Consider the following 24,565-nt stretch of genomic DNA (forward strand, 5'->3'; position numbering starts at 1 on the left):
TCCATTCAAGCGGGTAATCATGCTTTCAGTGACGGATGCAGCAAAAAAAAAAAAAAAAAAGGATTTAAAGAGGTGAACCCTGTTCACTGTTGTCTTGTGTAACAGTATTCCTTGTCATCTCAGTGGCTAATCTCGGTTAAGAAGCCGCTTCCATCCCCTGTGGCTTGCAGTTTTCCTTCACTCCCTTGCTCTCCGGGTGTTTTCTCAGCCAGCTGGAAGAGGCTGCTGAAGGCTGGTGCTGGTAGGCAGGCAGGGGCGGTAAATGTGGGAAGCAAAGGAGCGCGCAATCCCTTGCAGCAGAGCAGTACACTGACAGCGCATGCAGAAGCACCTTCTGTTCACTGAGTGTCGTAAGCCACTCACACTTCAGAGTGCTCGCTCTCTTTCCCTCACTCTCTTGCTCTCTTTCCCTTGATCGCTCACTCACTTTTTCATGCTGCTCCCCTCCTCTTCCTCTCTCTCCCCTCTTCCCTCGTTGCTTTTCTCTTGCTGTGTTTTTCTCTGTGCCTGAGACATTTACATATTCAGAATGGGCTGGGCTTAAACCAGGAGCTTTAATGAAGCCCCATTTCTCTCTCTCTCTCATCTCTCTCTCTCTCTCTCTCTCTCTCTTGCTCTCTCTGTCTCTCTCTCTCTCTCTGGCTCGCTCACTCTCACTCTCCTGCTCTCTCTCTCTCCTCTCTCTCTCTTTTCCTCTCTCGCTCTCTGTCTCTCTCTCTCTCTCTCTCTTCCTCTCTCCCTATCCCGCTCTCTCTCTCTTCCTCTCTCTCTCTCTATCTCTCTCTCTCTCTTCCTCTCTCCCTATCCCCCTTTCTCTCCCCCCCTTCCTTCACTGACTGTAATGAATTGGGCCATATAATGTCTGCCTCTTTTGACGTTGGTGTGAGAAAGCAGTTTTCTGATTTTAGAGTTGCAAAATAACATTAATCCAATTAACAAAAGGGTGTCCTTTATTAGTTACATCCATAAAACAGACATCCATTTGCATGTATATTACCAATCAGATGAGTCCACATATAGAAGAACAAAAAAAGAAGAAATAGTATAATTATGTTTAATATTACATATTCTCCCTCAAGATCAACTATTTCCACACAACACACAAAGTAATTAATTTCAGTGTTGATACAATTTAAATTCGGTCATGATTTTAGGTCTTATGATTTCAAATAGGACTTTGTGTAATGAACCAATCTCTGTCTATTGATATCCATTGTTTAGCCTTGCCAAGTATAAAACACAGTGAGCCAAGACTGAAAAAATGACATTCTTCATTTGATCAAACTGTCCTGTAGCCAGGCATTCTATGTCATTGTCAATTATGGCTAGGCTATCCATTCTGAATACAGATGTAATTGCTTGCCACATAATATTAGCATTAAGCTATAACATAAACATTCTTCTCTGAAGGTCTGTTCTCCCCTTGTTTTGCATTTATCTACAATCACTCTTAGCATTGTCATCTTCTCTTCCATTAATTTTCAGAGACAATGAACTGTGACAGCGCCTTACATTCCTCATATCAGCCAAGTTTCTTACCATCTGATCTTTTTTTCCTCACTGAGGTCATTGCATTTTTACCAACAGAGTGACCGTGATTGGGCCAACTGCTGTCACTGCACCCGAACACCGCTTAGATGCTCCTAGTCGAATTAGGTGTAAGATTTGGTATAGATTTTTGTTGTTGACTGTATTTTAATCACTGAATACATGTGCAGATATCTTATTGGATTACATAAGCAAGTAATGACGACCGTGTTCATGCCAGTGTATCGGCAAATGCTGTTGTATGCACCACATCAGAAATGTTTCCATGAGTGTTAGGCATTGTAAAAAAAAAAAAAAAAAATGCTACTAGATGTAATGGGGTCCAAAGGTATTTTGTTTGTTTGACAAACAACTATGTCTCTCAATATTCAACTCATCAATACTCAACAATCATCTCTTATCAATTAATATTTTTTTCTTTTCCTCAACATGTTCCTTTTATTCTTTGTTAACTTCTTTATCTGGCATCAGTTGTGCAAGTTTATACAGATAGCAAATCTGTTCCCTGGCAAAATGGATTGTCTTGCTGCATCTAGTGGAACATAGGTAAGCCTGAAAATGAGGTGGGAGTTTGGCTCTCTATTTAATTACAATAATTATACTAAGGAACCACAATTAACTAACAGCCCTGTACTTTGTTCTGGCCCTGTGTGGCACTCGACAGCTTAACCTTAAATACCGTAACTGCCACTAGGGACTTAACAATACTCACAGGAAAGTTCTTAACATTTATGCTGCAGTATTACATTTATTTTTTTTTCAAATGTGATTTTCTTTAGTTTTTCAGCCCCACTTTTCCTTTGTTGATACACTGTTCTGTGAATTTAATTTTGAGAATTAATTTGGTGTTTAAGGACACGTCAACACTCTTACATATATGCAAGCCTTATTGGATGGACATAAACATTTTTAATTCAGTAAGCGGCTTTTACCTGAAACTATAGTGTCTTCAAATCTGATCCAAATATTTTATTCCACCATGATCATTGAAGTACTTAGTGAAGGTATGCCAGCGACAAAGATATATTGAGCACCAAAGGAAACAAAAGGAACATTTTCCTTTACGTGATCTGGACATCTTGAAGATGGAATCATCTCTGCTTCACTTTTGCTATATTCCCTCTTAGCTGTAATGGATGATTACACCATCAGCTAATGACTTGGTGCGCTATAATGACTTGACACAGCGAACAGGAGATGAGAGTATCCAGACCATCACTTTTAAGACTTTAAGAGCTTTGGCTCTCTGCTTTAGAGTTAAGGTCAGCACAAGTGTGAGTGAAAGTCTGTGTCTGTGTATATGTGGGTGAAACACACATGCCTACCGACACACTCACATGAACATACTCATATAAACAGATACATCCATATTATAGATTGTAGGCTGATAAGGATATGGATTTTTTGGATTTTTGGATCTGCTTTTTTCTGTTAGCATTAATCATCTGCCTTCAGTTAAAAGTTGATGTTTATATGTAACTCATCATTTTTCACTGCACCTTTAAGCAATATGACAAAGTTATCATGGCATAAAACATAAAAAAGGAAAAACATAAGTTTGATTTATTTGATCATTTATTATTAAAATATAAAAAAACAATTGCATCAGATAATTCTAAATTTTCTTAAGGGTACACTTGTATATACAATACAGGAAAAAAAGAATTTTGGCTGTAGCCTACATCATTCACACAAAGAATATGTTACATTTGTAATAATTTAACAGATTTGCTAAACAGGAAGGAGAGAAGAAACTGCTTGTGCGTGAGCAGATCATATTATACTTCTATTTCACATTGTAATTTTGCATGTTTGTGTGCTGCTGTGTGTCCCTGTGTGTGTGTGTGTGTGTGTGTGTGTGTGTGTGTGTGTGTGTGCCTAGGCTCGCACTGTGCAAAGACACTTGCATCGGGCTCTGTGCTCTGTGTTTAAGTTTAAGAACTTTTTCCTGATGATTCTTACAGACTTTTACTTAAGTAGAATTGTAAATGCAGAACTTTTACTGTAACAGAGTATTATTACAGTGTAGTATTAGTACTTTTAATGAAGTAAAGGATCTGTATACTTCTTTCACCACTGTTTACCACTATGCTGCGCTGTGTTTTGGTGCTTAGGCTTGCAGTCTCAGTCAAGGATTGGATGAATTTTCATCACATGACCATGCTTCACAGGAAGCAACGCTTTGTATCTTTTTTACAATGTTTTGAAGTTGGACATGCTCTATGTAAGTTTTTTTATTCTCTTAGTGGTTTTTCGGCTTAACTTTGGAGCTTATTTACATAATCTCGGCAAATTTTGACGAGATGCATTCAGGGACGGCCGGAATTTTGAGAATCTGACAAACAATTCAGTTTTTTCAAACCCACCGGCGGGTTTTGGGGTTATGAGGGTTAAGGGTAATTCATGTTTTCCATTCTGTTTTTTTGGGGATATTGACAATAAGGAAAGCTTTAAGATTTTAATATGCCTCGTTACGCGGATAATTATTAGATTTTTTTTTATCCAGCCAGTGCTGCACTGATAGCTATTTTGCCCTTAGGTAGGGATCAATCTTGAAACAAGAACATTTCAATTAAGTGAAGTCAAGTAGTGTATTTGAAGAAAAATGCAATCCCCATTGCTAGTAGGTAGTGCAATTACAAGAACATGATCCCTCACTGGCTTTCCATGTGACCAGTACTTTACCTGTTTTAGGAAAGAGAACATTGTGCAGCACCCCCAACATGTCATGCTACGTCTGACTGACTTTCAGAAGATAAGCAGTCATTGGTCTAGAGTTTAGTTTGTGACAATGTTGGTCTGGACTTTTGTAAGAATATGTTGTTTTTATGTGTGTGTAATCAAATATGCAACATTTAAATGGATTTCCGCATGATTTCATGTCCTTAGCTAATTGTGTGATCATTTTGATTTGATAGTCTTGGGTAGTTTTTATGATAAAATGGTTAGAGGTTGTGGTATATTGTCAGCATAATTTATTCGAGGGATCAAATAAGACTCAAAATTATCAGCATCTATGATTACAAGCCCATTATTTAAATCATTTATTGAATCAAAGGAGGCTTGACTGTGTGAGCCCAACAAAACAAGGCAGATGATGACTAATTGGCCCACTGCAGAGATAATGTTGATGGGCAGCTGGGAAAGGATTGTGGTGGGGGTCGATACAGACACTTACGCCATAGAGTGGCTGTCAGTGTTATGGTGAGGAAACAGCAAGAGATGATTCTGCATCCGTAATTGAGTGCGACCTCCAGCAGATAGAGGTTGCTCTCAGTTTGAAAGGGTCACACAAGTGGACAGAGAGTTAACATTGAGCTTATTCATTTCAGTTTTAGTGCTTATTTTCTATCTTCTTTGGTACTTTAGATGACATAATGCTATTATATAATCAGCAACTGAGGATGAACTGAGGAACTGAGGAAATGTACTCAAAGATAAATTGAGATAGCCGTGGGCATTTGTAATTATTACCATCATAGTCTTATCTCAGATATGTATCAACTTCAAAAGTGTGAAAGGGGTGATAGAATGATTATATAGGGTATTTTTCACTGTTCCTTAAGGTCTCCTAATGGGGTATGTAACATTGGTTGGGCTGAAAATTGCCCGAATGCTATTTTATTAGGCCCTTAACTACCCTGTGAATATGGCTCTATTTGGAACAAGAGCTTTTCTTCCAAATATGGTATGCTCATGAATATTCAGAATGAGCTATGCGCTGATTGGTTTGAGCAAACTACATAGAAACACATGGGAGACTGATAGCAGGTCTCATTGCAAAGTTATACATTGTTTGTCGGGCTATTACGTTATTAAATTCACTTCTGAGACTTTTTTCTACACTTCAACTATATAAAGCTCAAATATGGGCTGTTTTACGAAAATTGATGGCTTATTGCAAATTTGGTAAGACTGTGTGTCGGAGTTCAGCTGCTGGTGCTGCCTGTGTTGCTGCCTCGCTGCACGGCCTGCCTTCCTCCACAGACCCCGGCCTGCAGCTCCCCTCTTCCTGCTAGCTAAATGGCCCGTGTGTGTGAGTGATAGCGCGGTCAGCGAGCTTGTTACACCAGCAATCTCTTACAACAGTTCCACTTAATCTTGGCTGGCTGTCAGCATAACTAGCTATATTTACAGTTTGAATTTCATCACGCCACATATACAAGATCTCCCTAAATGTCTTATAAAGCTAACAATGGTGTCCGATTTCAAATTAATGAATTTTTGTGAACAGTGGGGGTTTCGTTAGCTATGACTGTCCCTTCAATCCTAGCTATGTGTAGCTAGCTACAAATCACGGATAGTTAGCTTCATTTCTGGCGTAATTTCTGTATATTTACAGTTTGAATTTCATCACGCCACTTATACAAGATCTCCCTAAATGTCTTATAAAGCTAACACGGTGTCCGATTTCAAGTTAATGAATATTTGTGAATTTCAGAGGAATTCTAGGAGGAGCTAGCTCTCATTGATAGAGCTACATCCAGCCGCAGGCTCTATCAATGAGACTCGCGGACAAGCGGCGTTTATTTCCCCAATCGTTTGTTTAAATAACTCAACACATTATAATTACACACATTAAAAGATTATCTGGAACCTGTGGTAACAGATTGCTGGCGTAACAAGCTCGCTGACCGTGCTCTCACTCACACACACCGGGCATTTAGCTAGCAGGAAGAGGGGAGCTGCAGGCTCTGGAGCTCTGTCAGAGCACCAGCGTTTAGTAGTCCATTATCCTAAAACCGGTGACTTTGAGCGGGTATGGAGTGCTGTGGGCTGCCAGTCGTGACGGAGCTCCAAGTACCTCAGAGCAGGCCGGGGTGTGTAAAGGAAGGCAGGCCAGGCGGCGAGGCAACAACACAGGCAGCACCGGCGCTGAACTCCGACACACAGTCGGACAAAATTTGCAATTAGCCATCCATTTTGAGCCTTACATAGTTGATTTCTCGCATAAAAAAGTTTCAGAAGTGAATTTTGTAATGGAATAGCAGAGATCTGCGCGACCTAGATTCAGAAGACTACCTGATCTCAGGTCAGTTGTGTAGCCTATGTAAATGTTGGGGCGTGACCGTTCTCTTAATACACCCATGGGCTGACAAAGGTTCCGGTTTTTGGGAGGTTGACGTCAACTTCCAGCTTTGTTGGGATTCGCCCGTTTTCAGCGGCAGTTTCAAAATATGAAATTTTCATAGTAAAGGGGTGTCAGTGGGACTTTGAGCTTCTATGTATGTCCTATTTACCCACCGAACTGTCGTTATTCAACTATGACAGGGTAAAATCGGTTTTGCATTCTATCACCCCTTGAAGACAGTAACCCAGTAAAGGTTTGTGTTATTGTACACCCTGGGTGTCCGACACAATGTATAAAAAAGATCTCCATCTTCCAATGATATTAAAGGAGTTTATACTAACTGCAACTGTGTTAAACCCAACAGGAAAACATATCATAACATTTACTGGAGCATGTGACAGGTGGAACATGGGTGCCACTATGGGTTACAACTCCTTGAAGCACGTTTTATGTGTTTGAAAGTTTGCTTCAGTAAATAGCATTGACTGCTCAAACTGAAAAATCAATATAGCATATCATCATCATGATTTGCCCATGTTCAAGGCTTTAGAGGTAGGTGAGTGTTTGTTTTTTTGGAGGATATATAGAGCAAGATGGATGGCAAGCTTGGCAAAGCTCTGATATTTTGTCCATGGTGATGTGAACATGATAATATGCATATATACTGTATATATCAAGAAAGAAAAAAATAATTAAGAATCTCTCTGAAAAGGCCAACAGGGGTAAAGTAAAGAGAGTGTGTATCATCGTTGGTAGGAAATAAAGTGTGTGTCCAATAAATCTGGGGATAGCTTTTGGAAGCAGCATGATCTTAAATCACCTCTAGTTTTAGGTTTCCCTCCCTCCCCCCTCCCTCCACCACATAAATGCACTGTGTAAATGGTCATAGTCATGCTAAAACATTTTTCAACTTTCTTTATTGAACACAAGCCGGCCACAACATGATTAAAACTTCAACTAAATGTTTCTGCTGTCTTTTTTGCCCTCCTTCATATCTGAGACTGCTTGAGTAGTTTTTGCCTCTACCTTTTCAATGGTTTCACTTTTAGTTTGAACAGCAAAGCTTTCAGTGTGAGTTGGGTAAAAGACATTGCCAAAAAAATCCAATAAAGCAATGGCGACTGGCCTTGGCATACAGTCTAACAATCATAGTGTCCATGTTGCTAAAGCTTAGCTTTGAGTTGTCCTCTTTTTTCTGTATTTTAAGTGTGTGACATATTGTAAAAAAACAGGCATTTCTAGGATATACACTACATTAGTAGTATTAGTTTTTACTAGAACAAGGGGGAAATCGAAATGTAAAAATATTCAGTCATTACTTCTACAGTGTTCTTTGGCTTTCTTTAAACTCACAAATTACTTGATAACTCTCCGTAACACCCCATAATATTTAATATTAATCAAGATTCTGTAGGCTAGGCTCTTCTTTATCGCCCAGTTTCAGTTATCATTTGTCCACTGAAGCCTTTTTCTCTTGCTCTAAGCGTCTCACTTCAAGGTTTGATGAATTGCTTGTGCTTTCAGGAACGCTCCCTTCCATACCAGAAATGTAAGCTGCTTGGTGCGCTTGTGGCCTCCCTGTTGTCTTGAACATGTTGTCCTTCATTCCATTGACTTGGTGTTTTGCCCATAGAACTGCTCCTTACTCCTTGCACTGTTCTGTAAACTGTAGTGTTCAAACAATGCAGGTGGGTGGCTGCATCTGACAATCAGCCCCATTCTAGGTTTAAGAGTAACTTTGCCTCTTGACACTGTCTCCTCTGAGCTACAGTGGCATTATTTGCTATTTGAAGGACCTGGCTTCTTGCATTGACTAGCATGTGTTCCTAATAAATAAATAAAGTTTTACTGAGTGTATATTTGGAAATGTGCAATAAAAGGCCTTAAGGGAATGGAAGAACAAATGTGCAAGTATAAGTGGTGCTAGAAAAAGGCAAAGATTGAACATTTGTAAGCAAGCATGGAGTTCTAATCAAAAGATGAGGACTGCAAACAATACAGATAGATGACAGACTGACAGGAGCAGTAAATATCTATATAGACCAATGAGTGGGGCCAGTCAAATACTCTACTTGTGTCAGACTAACAATGCACATTGTCAAGTAGACAAAGACATGTAAAGAAAATGCCCAAAAGACATAAATACATGTAGTGTACTATGTATCAGTTATCGTGACACTGCTGAAAGTACTGAGTTTGAGTAAGCAAAAGTAATGTAATTTTATTTCTGATCATAATATTGAACGGTAGAAATAAAACTTCCAATCACATTTGGTTAATAGGAAATAAAGGTTAAAAAGGAAAGATCTGTAGATAGATGAGAGCTTTGACTGCATCACAACAGTCTGATACTACATCAGCAACAGCAACCATTTTGATTTCCTTCTCCATCATATCCTCCCTTGTTAACATGACCCCCAAGATATTTGAACTCCTTCACTTGGGGCAAAAGTTCAATCACCGCAATCCACTGTTCCTAAGGTCACCAAACCATACAATTTCCTCTCCTTCTGACTTTTAGATAGTTGTCTGGAAATTTGTTACCTGTCTATGCCATTTGGCACCAGATTAATGCTTTGTTACATTTGTTAGGAATAGTTTAAATAATAATAATTATCATAGACATTATATTTGATGTGCTTACAAATAGAAATAGTAAGAGAACTAGTAATTATAAAGGTTTGTGTGTTGTTTTATTTATTGGAAGAGACTCAACAGTGGAAGCCTGTGTGTGTATTTGTGTGCCTGTGAAAGAATAAATTAGTGTGGGTCTAAATCGCTTCCAGCTATGTCCAAAGCGAGGTGTTGAGAGGCAGAGAGAGACAGTGATTTTGCCATGTCACTACACACAGCAGTCACACTCTCTGTGTTAGACATGCTTTTATACAGAAACAAGATCAAAATTCTTCACCCGCCACCACAGCTGGTAGCTACCTTCCGTTGTTTCACCCAGATCTGGTGGGTTTGCGTGTGGTTTTTTTTCTATATACAGTATTTAATTGAATTACATGTTTTAACATTTTTTTCTTAGTGTGTTTCTTTATGGATTTGTGTTCTGGCTCTAATGTTTTTGGCTTCAGAGACTACATCAAACAGGCCTGTGACTCGGCTCTGTCTGCCAAAAGAACTTTGTTCTGCTGTCAGATGACGCAGAAGTCCCACTGAGAGCCACCAAGCCCATTTTCAAAACCCAGCTCTCTGGAGCAGCATGCCCCCACTTTTGATAGCCCTGACTACCCTGGCCTATTGCCTCATCCAGAGCCAAACAAGCCTCAACATCCTTCATGTGTCCACTAGCCTCTCTCATGTTGTGATGAAGCTGAGCAAAATATAGCGAACAGAGGCATCTCTGATGCAAAAGGCTGAAACACTTGGCAAATTTGGACTGAAAATTACTTGTGCCGTCATCCCTAGAGTCCCTACTGCAAGGTAAGGTAAGAACCCTGGCCTAGAACTCTGAATAAATCACCATTAGAGAGTAGTACTGGGATAAAGAACAGACCCACAAGAGCGTTTCATAATAAGCGCCCCTAGCGGAGGCAGGAAATATGACCCACAGGAGCGTTGTGAAACGGTCGCAGTTTGGTTAGATTGTGGTTTGGGTTAAAAATAAAACTTTCCATTTACTTTTTTTTTAAACAGGACACAAACCCTGGTCTCTTGATCCATCCACCACCCCAGCCTTTCTCCTACTTTGCTTACTTTCTGCTATGCTCCCTTCATAATTACTATGGCCACTCCATGGCGCTGGCACAATAAACATATATATGAGTTATAATTGCTGCTCAAAACTTTCAGGAGAGGACAGTCTTAATACAAGAAAGGGCCTTGAGTTGAATTGTGTTACACACAAATAAAAGCTATATTTGTTAGCATTGTGCATGTAGTAATTATGTACTAGAAACCAATTTTTTTGCTTTCCAAGCTTTTCAAACAGGTTTCTTTTTCAAGGTGTAATTCAGCCAAACACAATCTGACTGATTAATAAATGTTAAAAATTGAAATATATTTAATTGTTAGAGAAAATGATTAATTTCACATACTACTGACATAGATATCATTTTCCCTAGTAATGCACTTTGATACCCCTTGCACCAGGATAGAGGCCAACATGTATGATTTCACCATGCCCAATCATAGGCCTTTTTGAGATGAATTCACATACTGCTCATTTAGTGTCACTGCCACAGCTGGTGGCTGGAGCTCTTTTTCACTTTTTACTGATGTTTCACCTTGATAGTAATAATTAGTTGCATGATGTCCAAAAACAGGATGACACCTAAATTCATTACATATGCTGCAGGGGTTGACCCAGGTCTTTTAACTTTGGAATGAACCTAACAGCACATTAATCATTTCACACTTCAGACTGACCTAAAAACAAACACACAACATTCAGTTTATCACTGCAATTTAATTTGACATAAAAAATACATGGAAGATTCCGGAAGTGCAGTATGAAAGCTCATTGCTTTTACCAAATGAAAGAAAACGATAATATGTAACTTAACCTTGTAATATGACTTAATATATCATACTTATTACTGAGCATATATTCATTATTATAAGATTATCTTAATTATGATCTCATAATCAAATATCTTAAAACTATGAATAAAACACAAGTTTCATCATTATTTTTGACGTTTTATAAAACAAGTCCATAATGACTTCACTTAATTACACTTGCTTTTCTTTACTCCTTGGTTTGAGATATTTTTTCCCAAATGCACTTCCATAGACTCTTCCTTCTTCTCCTCCATCTTCTTTTTTTCTTCATTTTGTACAGTCACATGTCAGATGATGTACGATGCTCGTTGCACCAGAAAAGCGGCCACCATGTATATAATACATGACTTCATCATGCCCCATCATAGGCCTTTTTCAGGGAAGGCATTTTGATATTTCACAGTAGGAAATAATAAAATTAATGATGGCAGAATTCCATTTAGCTGCCTCAATTTCAGGGTGCTAGTAACGTGCATGCTGGCTTACTGGGACACTTGAATAGAACAGAGTCATAGTTACTGTTAAAACAACACCGGTGCTTTTTTGTCAAAATGTCTGCAGTAAAAAAAAGTCTATTTAAGCACCTTTTTGACATTGTAACATGTATGTATTCTCCTAGAATTGCCTTGAATTTGTAGCAGTTAATTATGACAAACATATGAGCTTATAAGGGACGTTACAGGAAAAGACTCATGGTAAAAAAGCATTTAGCATTTAGCAAAAGATAACCAATTCAGACTGGAATTTATATTTTGATTTGTATCATTAGAAGTCTGTAAAAACTCAACTCAACTTTATTTATATAGCACATTTTCACACAAACATGCACCCCAAAGTGCTTCACAATACAACAGACAAAAAATAAAACAACAATAAATAAGATGACAATAGAATAAAATAAATAAAATAAAAAAAATAATAAACAATACTGTAAAAACCAAGTTTACTATTCTAATATCCAGAGGCATCAAGTTCCACAATTTAGGGGCATAACAAGAGAAGGCACTCTCACCAGTACTTTTATGGAACACATGAGGAACATTTTAGAAAAGCGGTGGAGGACCTTGGTGATCTCACTGGAACATAAAATGAAATAAAATCTCTGATGTAGGGAGAAGCAAGGTACTTTAAAGCTATATAAATAAGTAAAGAAATGGATGTAAAGTAGGGTAGGTCGCAGGCAAGGCCATAGGTGACTAAACCTTTAGAGAGACTCTACAAATGTTGGGCAAAAGGCCAACCAGATCACATCATTGTCACATCCTGAGAGATCTGAACATGATTTGACAACTACCTTGTATTTGCAAATTCCAATATCATCTGGAAGTGCTTACATGAACAGGCACCTCATCAACTCTGTGACATGGTGCAACCATTACAGGCCAGAGGATTGTCCAGTAGATACACAATTGCAGGGAACTATAAAATATCCATCAGATAAACCTCCTTTGACCATCACTCTCTATTTAGGGAGCTAAGGCATGGAATGAGTTGCCCATTGAGCTAAAAGCAATACAAATTAATAAGCTTTTTAAAATTAAACTGAAGAAGTTTGTAATTGATAATCAGACCTGTAATCAAATATAGGGGTGGGATGGTGTGGGGTGGTATATGGGCGTAGGGGTTGAGTACAGATGTAGGTGTCTTGTATGTTTATGTGCTTTATGTATGTTAATTATGGCAATATTTAATATTTGTTTAGATTTCCGGGCATTGGAAATCAGCAATAGCTATAAATGCTGTGATGCTCTGCATTGGAGATATGTTGCACAAATGTCTATGTCTAAGCATCTGTCCCTATTCAAATAAACATTTCATTTTAAATTCACTGTTTTACCATAAGAGTCCAAGCGTGTCAAAAAAATAAGCGTAGGAGGCTCACTGATTTCTTTATGTAAATGGGACAACGCACATTAATCAACATGAGTACAGGGTCCAACATATAAATGTTCCAGATTTAGCCATACAGGCTAATTTTCATCTGCAGTCCAACTCATCTTGCATGGAGTGTGTGTACAATGATTATAAATTAGGTCCTTCTATAAATATTATGAGAAACTACTGAATGCCTCCTCCTCTCTTCATACACACAAACATATCTGATAAACATCCTCAGACATTTTGTTTCCAAACCCTGAGGTGTAGGGTATTTTTTTGTACCAGTAAGGTATTATTCCTCCCAGCTCATCAAACTAGCAAAGCTGTGTAAACACAGAACGGTGTGCCCCAAGCGCGATGTATGCCCAACGAGTAGCTACAGTATAAAATGCAGTCAGCGTCGTTTCAGAGTAAAAAACACTTGTGTTGAAGGAATATGTCACCCGGTGTAACAGTGTTGCTCTTTCATGTGTTTTTAATGGGTTCTGGGTGACAGTGGAGTTTGGTCGCACAGAGGCATATGCTATGTCAGGCTCTGGCTACACAGACAATATTTTGTATGATAAATTAATTGCTGTTAGTCTGCTGAGAATTGCTGTTAGTCTCTTGAGGGGAATTGTTGATAATAATGAAAAAGATCAAATAATGCAGCTTTGCCAAATGCATCATATAGAAGCAACCAGGGTCACATTGGCAGAAGACTCTATTCAAGTGGAATTCAGTAGTTAGGTTAATTTCTATAGCACTTAAAATTACACTCCCATCAGCTTAGTGGTTAAACACTGCAATCTGATACTCAAAGTATGTGAGAGTGCTTGGATTTGTGTGGTTGGGGACACGTGTGTGTTTTTGTGCATATGCTTGCATGTTACTTAGTATTTCTTGCCAAAACATTATATATACAGACCTCATTCTTTACTCTACTCCCATAATATATAAAGGTGAAATCATTCATATACCTCATATAACAACCAAAATTGAAATAAACATTATAGTAGGTGGAAACCAGAAGAAATGTACGGCTATATTACACTCCTGCTAATTGTAGCCTGTGGCCTGTATTTAGTCAAGGTAGCATCTAATATAATTGTCTCACAGATCAATCCGTCATGTCTACACACAGTAACAGTGCAACACAAGAACTGTGCAATAACATAGTAGATATCAGTGCAGCGCATATCTGGCACACCTAATTTAGTACAAAAGAGGGATATCCTTTGTGTTCACAGAGGGAATCCCCACAACAAGCCTTTATCATGACTTAAGGGGGTTGTTGAAGTTGTACTTGATTAATCCTCATGGGGTTCTCAGCTCCCGTCCTTCCAACAGTGCCTAGGTCAAGGGCAATGAAAGGATGTGTGTGATGAAACTAGGCTACCTGAACAAAGGGAGGACCACTGAGCCACTGTCGTTTGAGCTTTTCATTCACAGATCACAGTATACATAGTCTTACATAGCCAGACCTATCTCCTCAGTGCTGGACTATGGTCTGGCTTCACTACCTACCTATTCTGGAAAACGCTCTGGCTATGTTTGCATTTCTTTAAACCAGTCACAACCATCCTGTGCAGTGCAAGTACGCCAGCAGCGGATATAGCGAGATGGGAGGATGTCAAGCTTTATCTCAGCTATGTACATCCGTTGAGCCAGACTACAGTATTCATGAAAAACCAGTTGGGGTACATCTATCATGCAGGTTGTTTTACTGGCACGTTGGAATTGAGCGTTGATATTTACATCCCATTGTAATGCCTTCAGGGCATTTCAGTGGCTAGTGTGTCATATTTGTTGGCAGCTGGTGTTTGTTTACATATGGAGCAAATTACACCAGTGCTGTTTTGGGGCACAGTTGACTGTAGATGTTTTACTGAAAATATGCAATGTACAAATATACAACCCGGGACAAACTGCATAGAGCTACTTTAGCAATTGCAAGAAACAGGGTCTGTGCAGAAGTTTGACAGATTTTTTTTTGAAGTACATGTACAGTAATTGATGTATCAAAATGCATTGTAGACAATTTTTTTCAAGTATAGTCAAAGTTTATCCTGAGCAAGGCATTCAATTGTCAAATTCTCACAAGTAGTTTTGTACGTCAAAGAAATGTATTCGAGTTTAGAGTTGTTAATGTGTACCAGTTTTATCATCAGTAATATTTACTAACTAGTACCCTCTTTAACAAATATAGTGTAAATAATAAAGTTAAATCAACTAAATTTCAAATAAATTAAATACACTGCTTATCTGCATTTTTTCGGCAGGTAAGGCAAATTTTGGCAGACTTTGACTGTTTCTGTGGTTGCTTGTTTTGTCCATTACAGCTCATGAATATATATTTGTTTGTTTAAAGGGTAACTACCTTTTTTTTCAACCCATTTCCCCATGCATTTGTATCTAGACCAAAAACCTTTGAATTTGGTCCAGTATTTAGAGAGATCACAATGACGAGCCGGTGCGAACTGAGCTACAATGTAACCTAATGGGGCAATTGTGGAGCCTTGCTTTTTGTCCAATAAAATTGATTTTTTTTCTACTGACAGGCTCAGATTGTTACTAAAAGTGCCTGATAACATTTCCGATCTCAGGACGTGACTTTTTTTCCGAAGACAGCGGTGTGGAGAGTGAAACGCGAGACAAGAAAAAGGTGTTGTTTCGGAGTAGGCTACAGAAATTCTAGGCTCCTGTTAGCCTACCTAAAAGATTTTCAGTGTAATGGCTCAATATTTAAATGATTTTGACAGTGTGGATGAGGTTGATATAATTGGATGGCCACCCATATTCATTTGAGCCAGAGTAGGCTTTAGTCTATGGATGAAGTATATGGATGAAGAGTGGGAGAGAGAGAGAGAGAGAGAGAGAGAGAAAGAGAGGCTGCAGCTGCTCGTGTTGTCAATAGGCTATAATACATCCATGGTTTCGTGTTATCTAAAATATTTTCAATACAAACAATGGTGCAGCTGCTCACCTGCACTAGAGCCTTGTCCACCAGATGGGCCATGCATAATTAAGACGATAACCCTCAGCAGAGACCTGACCCTGTCACAGCATTGAAAATAAGGCTGGCCTGCCCATGGGGCACACGTCACCTCCTTGTGATGCCCATAAGTTCCTGCCATGCTTCTCCCAGACTAACCTAACTGTTATTGCCAGAGCATACAGTGATATTACAATGGCCGAGGTTTTCCAAACTACACTACATTTTCATAAACGTTTATTAAAAATAACTTGCATGTCCTTTTGGCTCTAATATATTTGCCATTATTTGTTTATCTGTTAATTCATTTTTTCTGGATAGAAATGCTTACATTTTCTTATGACACAATATATATATATATATATATATATATATATATACAACATATATAATATTTATGTTCGTGTGTCACAGTAGTTATCGGTTGCATTATTTATCATAACCCTCATCTTTGCTTGGAGAACATTGACATTGACAAAGATTTTAATACTGTCAATGGTCTGCATTTATATAGGGCCTTTGTACCTTACCTGACAAAGCGCTTTACAATTTTCCTGTCATTCATTCACCTACCCACACACACACTTACCCACCGATAGTGGCGGAGCTGCATGCAAGGTGCTGGCCTGCCATCGGGAGCAACTTGGGGTTCAGTTCAAGGACACATAGGACACGAGGAGCTGGGAATCGAACCGTCACCCTTGTGATTAAGGACGACCTGCTCAACCTCCTGAGCCACAGCCGCCCCTGTACTGTAAAGTGATGTGAACACCTTAACAATATAATGCAATCCAAAACAACACCTCAAATAGCCACTTATGACACAGACAGTACTCAAAAAAATGAATTTACATTACAAAGGCCTTCACAAAGGTATTGCAGGCCTATTGTTGATGATTGCATATACTGTAGTGATCATCTTATTACATATTGCAAATACTACACCTTGACCGCAGTGTGCATGCATGATCCTAAGCTAAGATACTGCCTGATACTGCACCCCCCCCCCCCACCTAACACATTCTGCTTTATGATGAATCATGCACAACTTGACACAAATAAACATGTATTGATTGATTTGATTGATTGAACACCTTATTTTAACTTGATAATGCATTTATACAAACACAACTTGAATGCTGCACAAATGCCCTATCTTGCAATGTTAACAAAAGTGTAAGATAATTTGTGTATCTGCCCCATGATTAGGTCCTGCTGCAAACACGTATTTGGTTCTTTCTTGGATCGTGCTACACCGTTTTACCAAGTTTTATAAAAATTGGGCCAGTAGTTTGAAACATAACCTCCTTGGTGGAGATAAATATGGAGATGCATACAGTCTCTATGGAAGCACTCAAAATGCCTTTATGGAGAAGATCTGATGATGGATCTCTCTGGTGAATCTCAGTAACCATGGCAGATATTTAGCTGTGTCCTCTTTGTAATGTAGCATATGGACATTTTGCAGCACCAGGAATCTTTTTCTATAACCCAAGAGTTGCCAAACACACATAAATTAGGGTCTGTGGTATGTAAATAAGGGACTGGTGCAGCAGTCCTTGTTTCCACAGCTGAATCAATTTATCAGTCTGTGATCAAATCAGTGCTCATTTAGATACTGTGCGACAGTTCAATAAATCAGACGTAGCGGTTTATATGTCTATCCTAGTGCTTGAATCTGTGCTGTTTCCAAGTGGGTTTGATAAATGACTGCCAATATTTTCAAGGGTGATGTCTACATGTCATTTCCTGAAAATACTGGTCGGACTCGAACAGCAGTGACCATTGTAGGAATACATTTTATAAGTCAGCTTAAGGAAGAGAATAGATGTCATTTGAAAAGACATCAATCCCCAAACACCCACCATGACAGTAAGTCCTATCCCCTAATCCATCCTCACGCAGGGCACTTACATCATGTCCAGATATACTGTGGCTTTACTGTTCCTTATTCCTTGTAACTAATAGCAGCAACAACTCTGTTAGTGGCTTGTGCTGCTGCGTGGCTGGACTGATAAAACCCACACGAAAGGATAGTGGGAGACATAATCATTTCACCAGTTCAGCTAGCTCCAGCAGTCTTTGAAGTTGTTGCACCCTGGATCATTACAGCCAGGGAACACACGGTTGTCTAGCTCTGTACAGTGGGTCTGTTGTTTGTGTACGTGGCGTCTGTCTCTGGGCTCAGCCACAATAGGCAATAGGTATGTTAGTGTTATGCTATCATTAATATGTTTTTATTTGATCCACTGCTGGCTATGTTTTGCTGTCAGACTTTTTTTCTTTCCCAAAACCACCCTAATCCCTGATTAGTGCTTCCTACACACAGCAACCCACCCAGGAGAGCAGCTTGAGTCATCATTATCCCGGTTAACAAAAACATGTATATCATTCTTTATAGCCCTCGCTATTCCTGACAACCACCACCTTCACATTGATAGCAAAGGGCTGCCAGCTCTGGAGAACACATTTGCTAGTCACGTGTTTTGAATAATTTGATTCTGCTCATTTTTGTGTGCCTGTGCAGTGAACTATATGAAACTACTAGTTATCTAGATGCTGACACACCCCCACATCCACATTACATCTCTTTTTGAGAAATAATGTGTGAAAGATGGAATAGTACCAAAATCTGTCAGCGTCTGAAAAACTTTTTCTCGTCAGTCATTTCAGGTTTCTGGAGCTACTTCGCCGACTTGTAATACTGCTCTACACAGTATATAGTTAAGAGGTCACATAGTGAGGGGTAGTTTTGACAGTTGCGTGCAATGACTGGAAAGAGACCATCAGGCCAGCTGGGATGGAGTTTGAGGCAGGTGTGAAGGTGGATGATGTCTAGACACAAGCCAGTCTGTTACCTCGTTTTTCGGCCTCTACACATTTCTGTCATTCATTTCTTGGCTTAAACTCATTTATGAATTTTGTTTCTTTGTATGTCCTCATAATGTCATTTGCATCAAATTTACCTTTGACATATTTTGATGAAGTGTAAGAGTATCACACGACAAATTAAAAATTCTGAAAAATGCAGAAGTGATCATAGAATTACCCAAATTTGACTATTTTCTAACACTGCAGTATGTCAAGTATTTTAGTTTGTGGATTTATGTTTGTTTTTTTGTAGAATGTATTCATAGATTGTGAATATTGTTACGCTGTCATAGAGCATCAAAACTGGGATACATCTGTATCCACAGGCACAGTCAATAATCAGTGTTCATAACAACATATGGGACACATAGGATGTGGATGAGACGCCTTTGATCATACACGTCCTGCGTACATATTTGAAAAGTATTTTGAGAATTTGACCCTCACGGTCAACACTAATGTCTATTTTGTGTCCATTGTCTTAAGCACAGAAATCGCATTGTTCCTAACATGTCATTGTTTGGTCTGATCTACTACAGAGCGGTGGGAAATGATGTAATGCAGGAAAGAGAAAGTTATGATGCAATGGGATTGTCTCCTGGTATTAAGAACAGGTCCTCGAATTGGATTGACCTACAGTAGTCCCTGTTTCAGGTGTTTGAGCCGATCTGTTGCATATCACTCTTATTGAAGCTTTGCTCTTCTCCAAAACAACACCAAGTACCACAGACAGCCACGTCATGTTTGTGTATGCATGTGTAGGCAAGTGTGTGTGTGTGTGTGTGTGATAAATTGACTTTTTTCAGCTCTGCAGTGAAACAAAAGTACATCAATGATACTCAAACCTTCTTCTCACCCCATTGACTCGCTTTTTTTCTCTTTACCACAGTTCTGCTCTCAAAGATATCACACCACTCTCTTATTTTCTCACCCTCTCTAACCTATTCTCAGCCTCTCCCTCCCTCGCTTCTCAGCCTCTCCCTCCCTCGCTTCTCTTCTCTCCTGCTGCCCTTCCTTCAGTCCCTCCCTCGCAAACTACTTGCTATTCAGTTCATGGAGGCTGCAGGCAGCATTGCTCTAGCTCCCCATACTGCTGCTGCAGGACTAGACTTTTCATCCCCTGCTCTCTCTCTTTCTGTCTGATAACCAGACATTTCCCTTCACTCCTTTTCTTATTCTCCTGAAACTATGCACCTAAAACCTTGGCTTACTGCCCAACACACTTAATATTTAACACTCCCCCTTCTCTTCATGCTTCTATTCTCAAACCCCTGCATCGCTGCGTCCCATTGCACTGTATACGTACAGTAGTGTTTTTCAGAAGCGCATTAACTACGTAAGGATCAGCAAATCAACCAGACCCCAATGTCTTTCCTTTGAGACATTTCACATTGTACGTTCAGGGCTGGCATTTTCAAACCATTTTAACTCTTATGATGACTTGGATCAGCCTGGAATGTGTAGCAGGAAAGTGTCATTTTGAGTATGCCAATCTTCTTTATTTTTTATGCCATATAAGAGTTCAGTATAGTCACACATTAGTTACATCTTCCAAGGAGTCTTTTGTGGACTTCAGAGCCATCAAACGTCCTTGTTATATTCCAGTGCTACCTCTATCTGTGCTAGCTTAGTCACTGACATACTGTTACTGAAACCTTCCTCCTAATGTAACAACAGTAATATGGTGGTTAATAGTTTATTTCCTGATGCCATTGTAGCCTACTGACTCTGACTAAGGGAGATGGATAATAAAGTATTTATTGTGTCCGTAACCTCCCTCTATGCGAAAACGCTGTAGAATGTCTGGATTTTATAGAACTAGCTTTTGTCTGAGAAGTCAAAATCCTGGTTCAGGTTAAGGCAAATTACTCAATTACAAACTTCGCGTTAAGCATTACTACCTGTTTCCTCTGCAACAACACTTACTCTGTGGTCCCCAAATCCAATTAAAAAGAAACATTTTTATACTTGAAAATGTTCTGGTTATGTCTGACAATAAGAGCACAGTAAGAAGGACAACTACATATGCCATTTGCTCTACCTCTGTCTTTGTTTGTTTAAGTTTTTGTCAGTTTCTGCCACTGCCTCCTTCACTGCTGCAGTTTTTTGTTCAGTTTCTTCCTCTCTCTGCCCTTGCTGTTTCTCTTCATTTATGTCCAGTTAGATTTTTATATGTACACTTATGGCTGTTAATTAAAAGGTATCTCGTTCAGGGGGCATGAAACCATCAGTAAATATCTTAAAAAAGGTCCACGTAATTTAAATTAGCACCCACTCCTAGCTACATTCGGATGATAATGATAATGTTATATTAACATGTGCAGAATTGAGGGGGGTCCTCACGTCCTTTGGGGTCGGAGATGCGGACCACCGTAATTTTCAATTCTGGCTCAGGACATTTGCTTTCTGTCATCCTCATTGCTCTCTCCATTTCTCCTATTAGTCACTACTGTCATCACCCAAAATAAAGTACTCTAAAATCCAAATTTTTATGACTCAGGATTTTGTTATTGTGTTGCATCAATCTACCAATTAACCATGTAGCCGTGCACCCAGGGTGTTAATCCTTTATTCTGTGTTTACCCTGATCTTAAACAAACTGCTCATTCCGTGCTTACAATGTGCTTGATGATAAGCCAGATGCTTCTTCTCATCCACAGCCTGCTTGACCACGGATGCTAATAGTCAGTGACAGGCCCTCAGTCTAAACATGAGCCAGTCTAACGAGAGGGGTAAGCAAACGGCATCAGCCATTAAACATAAGAGAGTTGTGCCCAGAGGCCCTCTCGGCTCCTCTTCAGGCAGCGCAGTTCTCAGCTGCATTAACTCTAACTTACAGGAGACTGCCAGGCTCAAACAGCACCGTTATAGATACTATGGGCAACCATGTGAGTGGAGAAGAGACGTGAAGCCCTCATATAAGCAGCGGGGGGGGTGGGAGGAGGGTTGGGAGTGTGCTGGCTGCCCTAAGGCTCCACACAGGAGCTCTGGATACTCATTCATTCCCCCACTGCAGAATTTTAATAGGTATATATATACATAAATATATATGTGAGTGTGTGTGTGTGTGCGCACGTTTTGCACGTGCTGCTATCAATAAACAAGTCGAAGCTTTTCAATACCATTGCTAATAAATGATCAAATACTCATTTCGAATGTACTGAATATGGTCAGTAAAACGATTATTGGCCTGGTATTACATTGTTTGCTGATTAATAGCATTATAAAATAGACTTTATGTAATCATTAATCAATTATTTAACAGCTATTTAATCCATGTTTTGTTGTAACAGTTAAGAACACAAGCCAATAATTGTTGGTTGTCCTTGTGAAAAATGTGTTTTTAATTTGTTCGTATGAAATAGGCTGGATAGGCATTCTGTGTGCCCGCCTCAATTTGTGAAACATAATGGATAATGAGTTACATGTGGTGCACCAGGAGTCCCAAGGACAAGGATTGAGAGACACTGCCTTAGGTCATTATAACTTTCATTAATTCTCATTAATAAAATAGAAAGTCTGGTGTTCAGACTTATATGCATGTATTTGAAGATATTACATAAACAGTATAAAGAAGACTTACTTTGTAATTCCCTTATTATTTCACTGTAAACAGCTGGATGAAAAAAACCCTGTGTTTACGACAGTCACAAAAATAGCCAAAGCACGTAAGGCCCTGGGAAGCAAGATAATAAAATAATGTGTCCGGTCAATGTCATCCAAAATCTTGTGTGCAATGCAAATGCTGCACACCAATCTGCAGTTCCTAGCTCCAGTATAACACTAATAAAGGTCAAGCTATGTCGCACCTCTGCTACTTTCTTGCCAGATCAGTTTTGTGATTGTGTTGTGGGAGGTGAAGATACAACAACAATTACAGCTAATCTTGCATTTTTTTTTTATTATTTTCTTTTTACATGATAAACTTTTATTCAACATTGACCATAAATATATTTGACAAGTCATAACTACAAATAAATAAATAATTTAATCTTTTTGAGATTTCCATCTATAAACGTGATTAGTTGGAGCCCCCCTTATACCGGACCTAGATTTTTATTTACTTAGTCTCAAAGCGTCTCCTAGGAGAGGATTTCAGTACAGCTCAGAAAATAGAACATTTTGTTAAACAAGTAAAAAATAAAAAATTAAAGTAGAAAAAAAAAATATAGTGGCTCATTTTGCACGTTAAACCCATGTCTACATGAGGTTTCCTCCTGGTGTTTTCTGCCTTATTGAGACAGAAAGTGAATTGGGGACTGTAAATGCATTTTGGTGTGAGTGTGAATGGTTGTCTGTCTTCATGTTTCAGCCCTGTGACAAACTGCCGACCGGTCCAGGCTGGCTGTACGCCCGATGTGTGCTGGGATAGGCGTCATTCCCCCACAACCCTGCACAGGATAAGCTGGTATAGATAATGGATAGATGGGAAAACAAAATAACATCATAATCTTTCCGCATTTGATTACCTCAGAATAAAGCTTAGATCGGGCCAAAAAATCAAGCCCGACCCTACCTGAGTCCGTGCACGTTGTGTCCAAGCCCATCCCGGCCCGACATGTTAACTGTAATTATGAGCCAGAGCCCGATTTAAATCCGACAATTTTTTAATAAGTAGGCCGTTATAACTGACGTTCTCAACTACAATTCCGAGTTGTTCGAACTACAGAAATCTGTTTAGAATTATCTTAATGAATAATGCAACAAGGACGAAGCATGTAAACTGCGTTGTTTGTTTATTCAGAATGGAATGGATCGCCAATGGATCCGAATGAAGAAACGTAAAAAAATAAAACCTCGACCCTAGCTCCCTCAGCCGAATAGTGTGGGTAACAGATCAAGGCAGCAACATAATCAAAGCCCTGGAATCATATAGGAGACTTTCTTGTCTCAATCACCTTATTAATACGGTCTGCATGCCGACGCGCTGGCCGACAACGCGCCGGGTATAGAAGAGGCTATATCTTCTGCTAAAGGACTCGTGAGATATCTGAAACAATCTGGCCTGGTTCACATTTATCAAAGACAGTGCTACAGATGGGGGAGACACGATTTAGCACAGTTTACCTCACACTCAAGTCAGAGCAGGACATATACCCAGAGCTACGGGAGAAGCTGGAGAGGCATAGCTTTCTCCCCACCCAATTAGGCTAATAAAGTAATGATTAAAAAAACACAAATGCTTGATCAAGGGCTCGGCCCGGCCCGAGGATAGTGGCGGGAAATATCGGCCGTATTAGGCTAACTAACGTGTTGTGTTGTGTGTGCACGATTAGAAACATACACACATGCTTTGTAAACGATACTGCTGTGCTTATTTGTTTCAGCATTGCATTGTGCCTGCACTGTATATCTATTAGATTCCTAGGGGGATATAATGGCTCTAATGAGATTATGATATGGCATCTATTTCTGTACTATGTTGCTCTATCATCTCATTTAGGGAAAAAAAAAACAATTCTAATCTGAATCGCTCATCTGGAAGTATTTTTTTCACCCGCAGGCATTGTAGCGTGTTTTCTCTTTTAGTGTCCTGTAATCAAACTAGCTGATAGCCACCACTGCACCTCTTTAAGTTCCACTTAATGAAAACAAGTCAAATTGGCCGATCTATGGCACTGCAGCTGAGGGAGCACAACTTATCTTAATGAGGATCTGGCTACCCATTGTCTGCTGGTAACCCGACCAACATGTTACCACTATTATCAACCCCC

The 24,565-nt window shown here is 39.3% G+C and overlaps 1 protein-coding gene across 2 annotated transcripts in view; it reads left to right on the forward strand.

Moving 5' to 3' along the window:
• ctnna2 (catenin (cadherin-associated protein), alpha 2) overlaps positions 1–24,565 on the forward strand; it is a 351,715-nt gene that overhangs the window by 227,138 nt on the left and 100,012 nt on the right. The window lies entirely within an intron of this gene.

Source organism: Perca flavescens, chromosome 2 (genome assembly GCF_004354835.1).
Source record: "Perca flavescens isolate YP-PL-M2 chromosome 2, PFLA_1.0, whole genome shotgun sequence".
Lineage (NCBI taxonomy): Eukaryota > Metazoa > Chordata > Actinopteri > Perciformes > Percidae > Perca > Perca flavescens.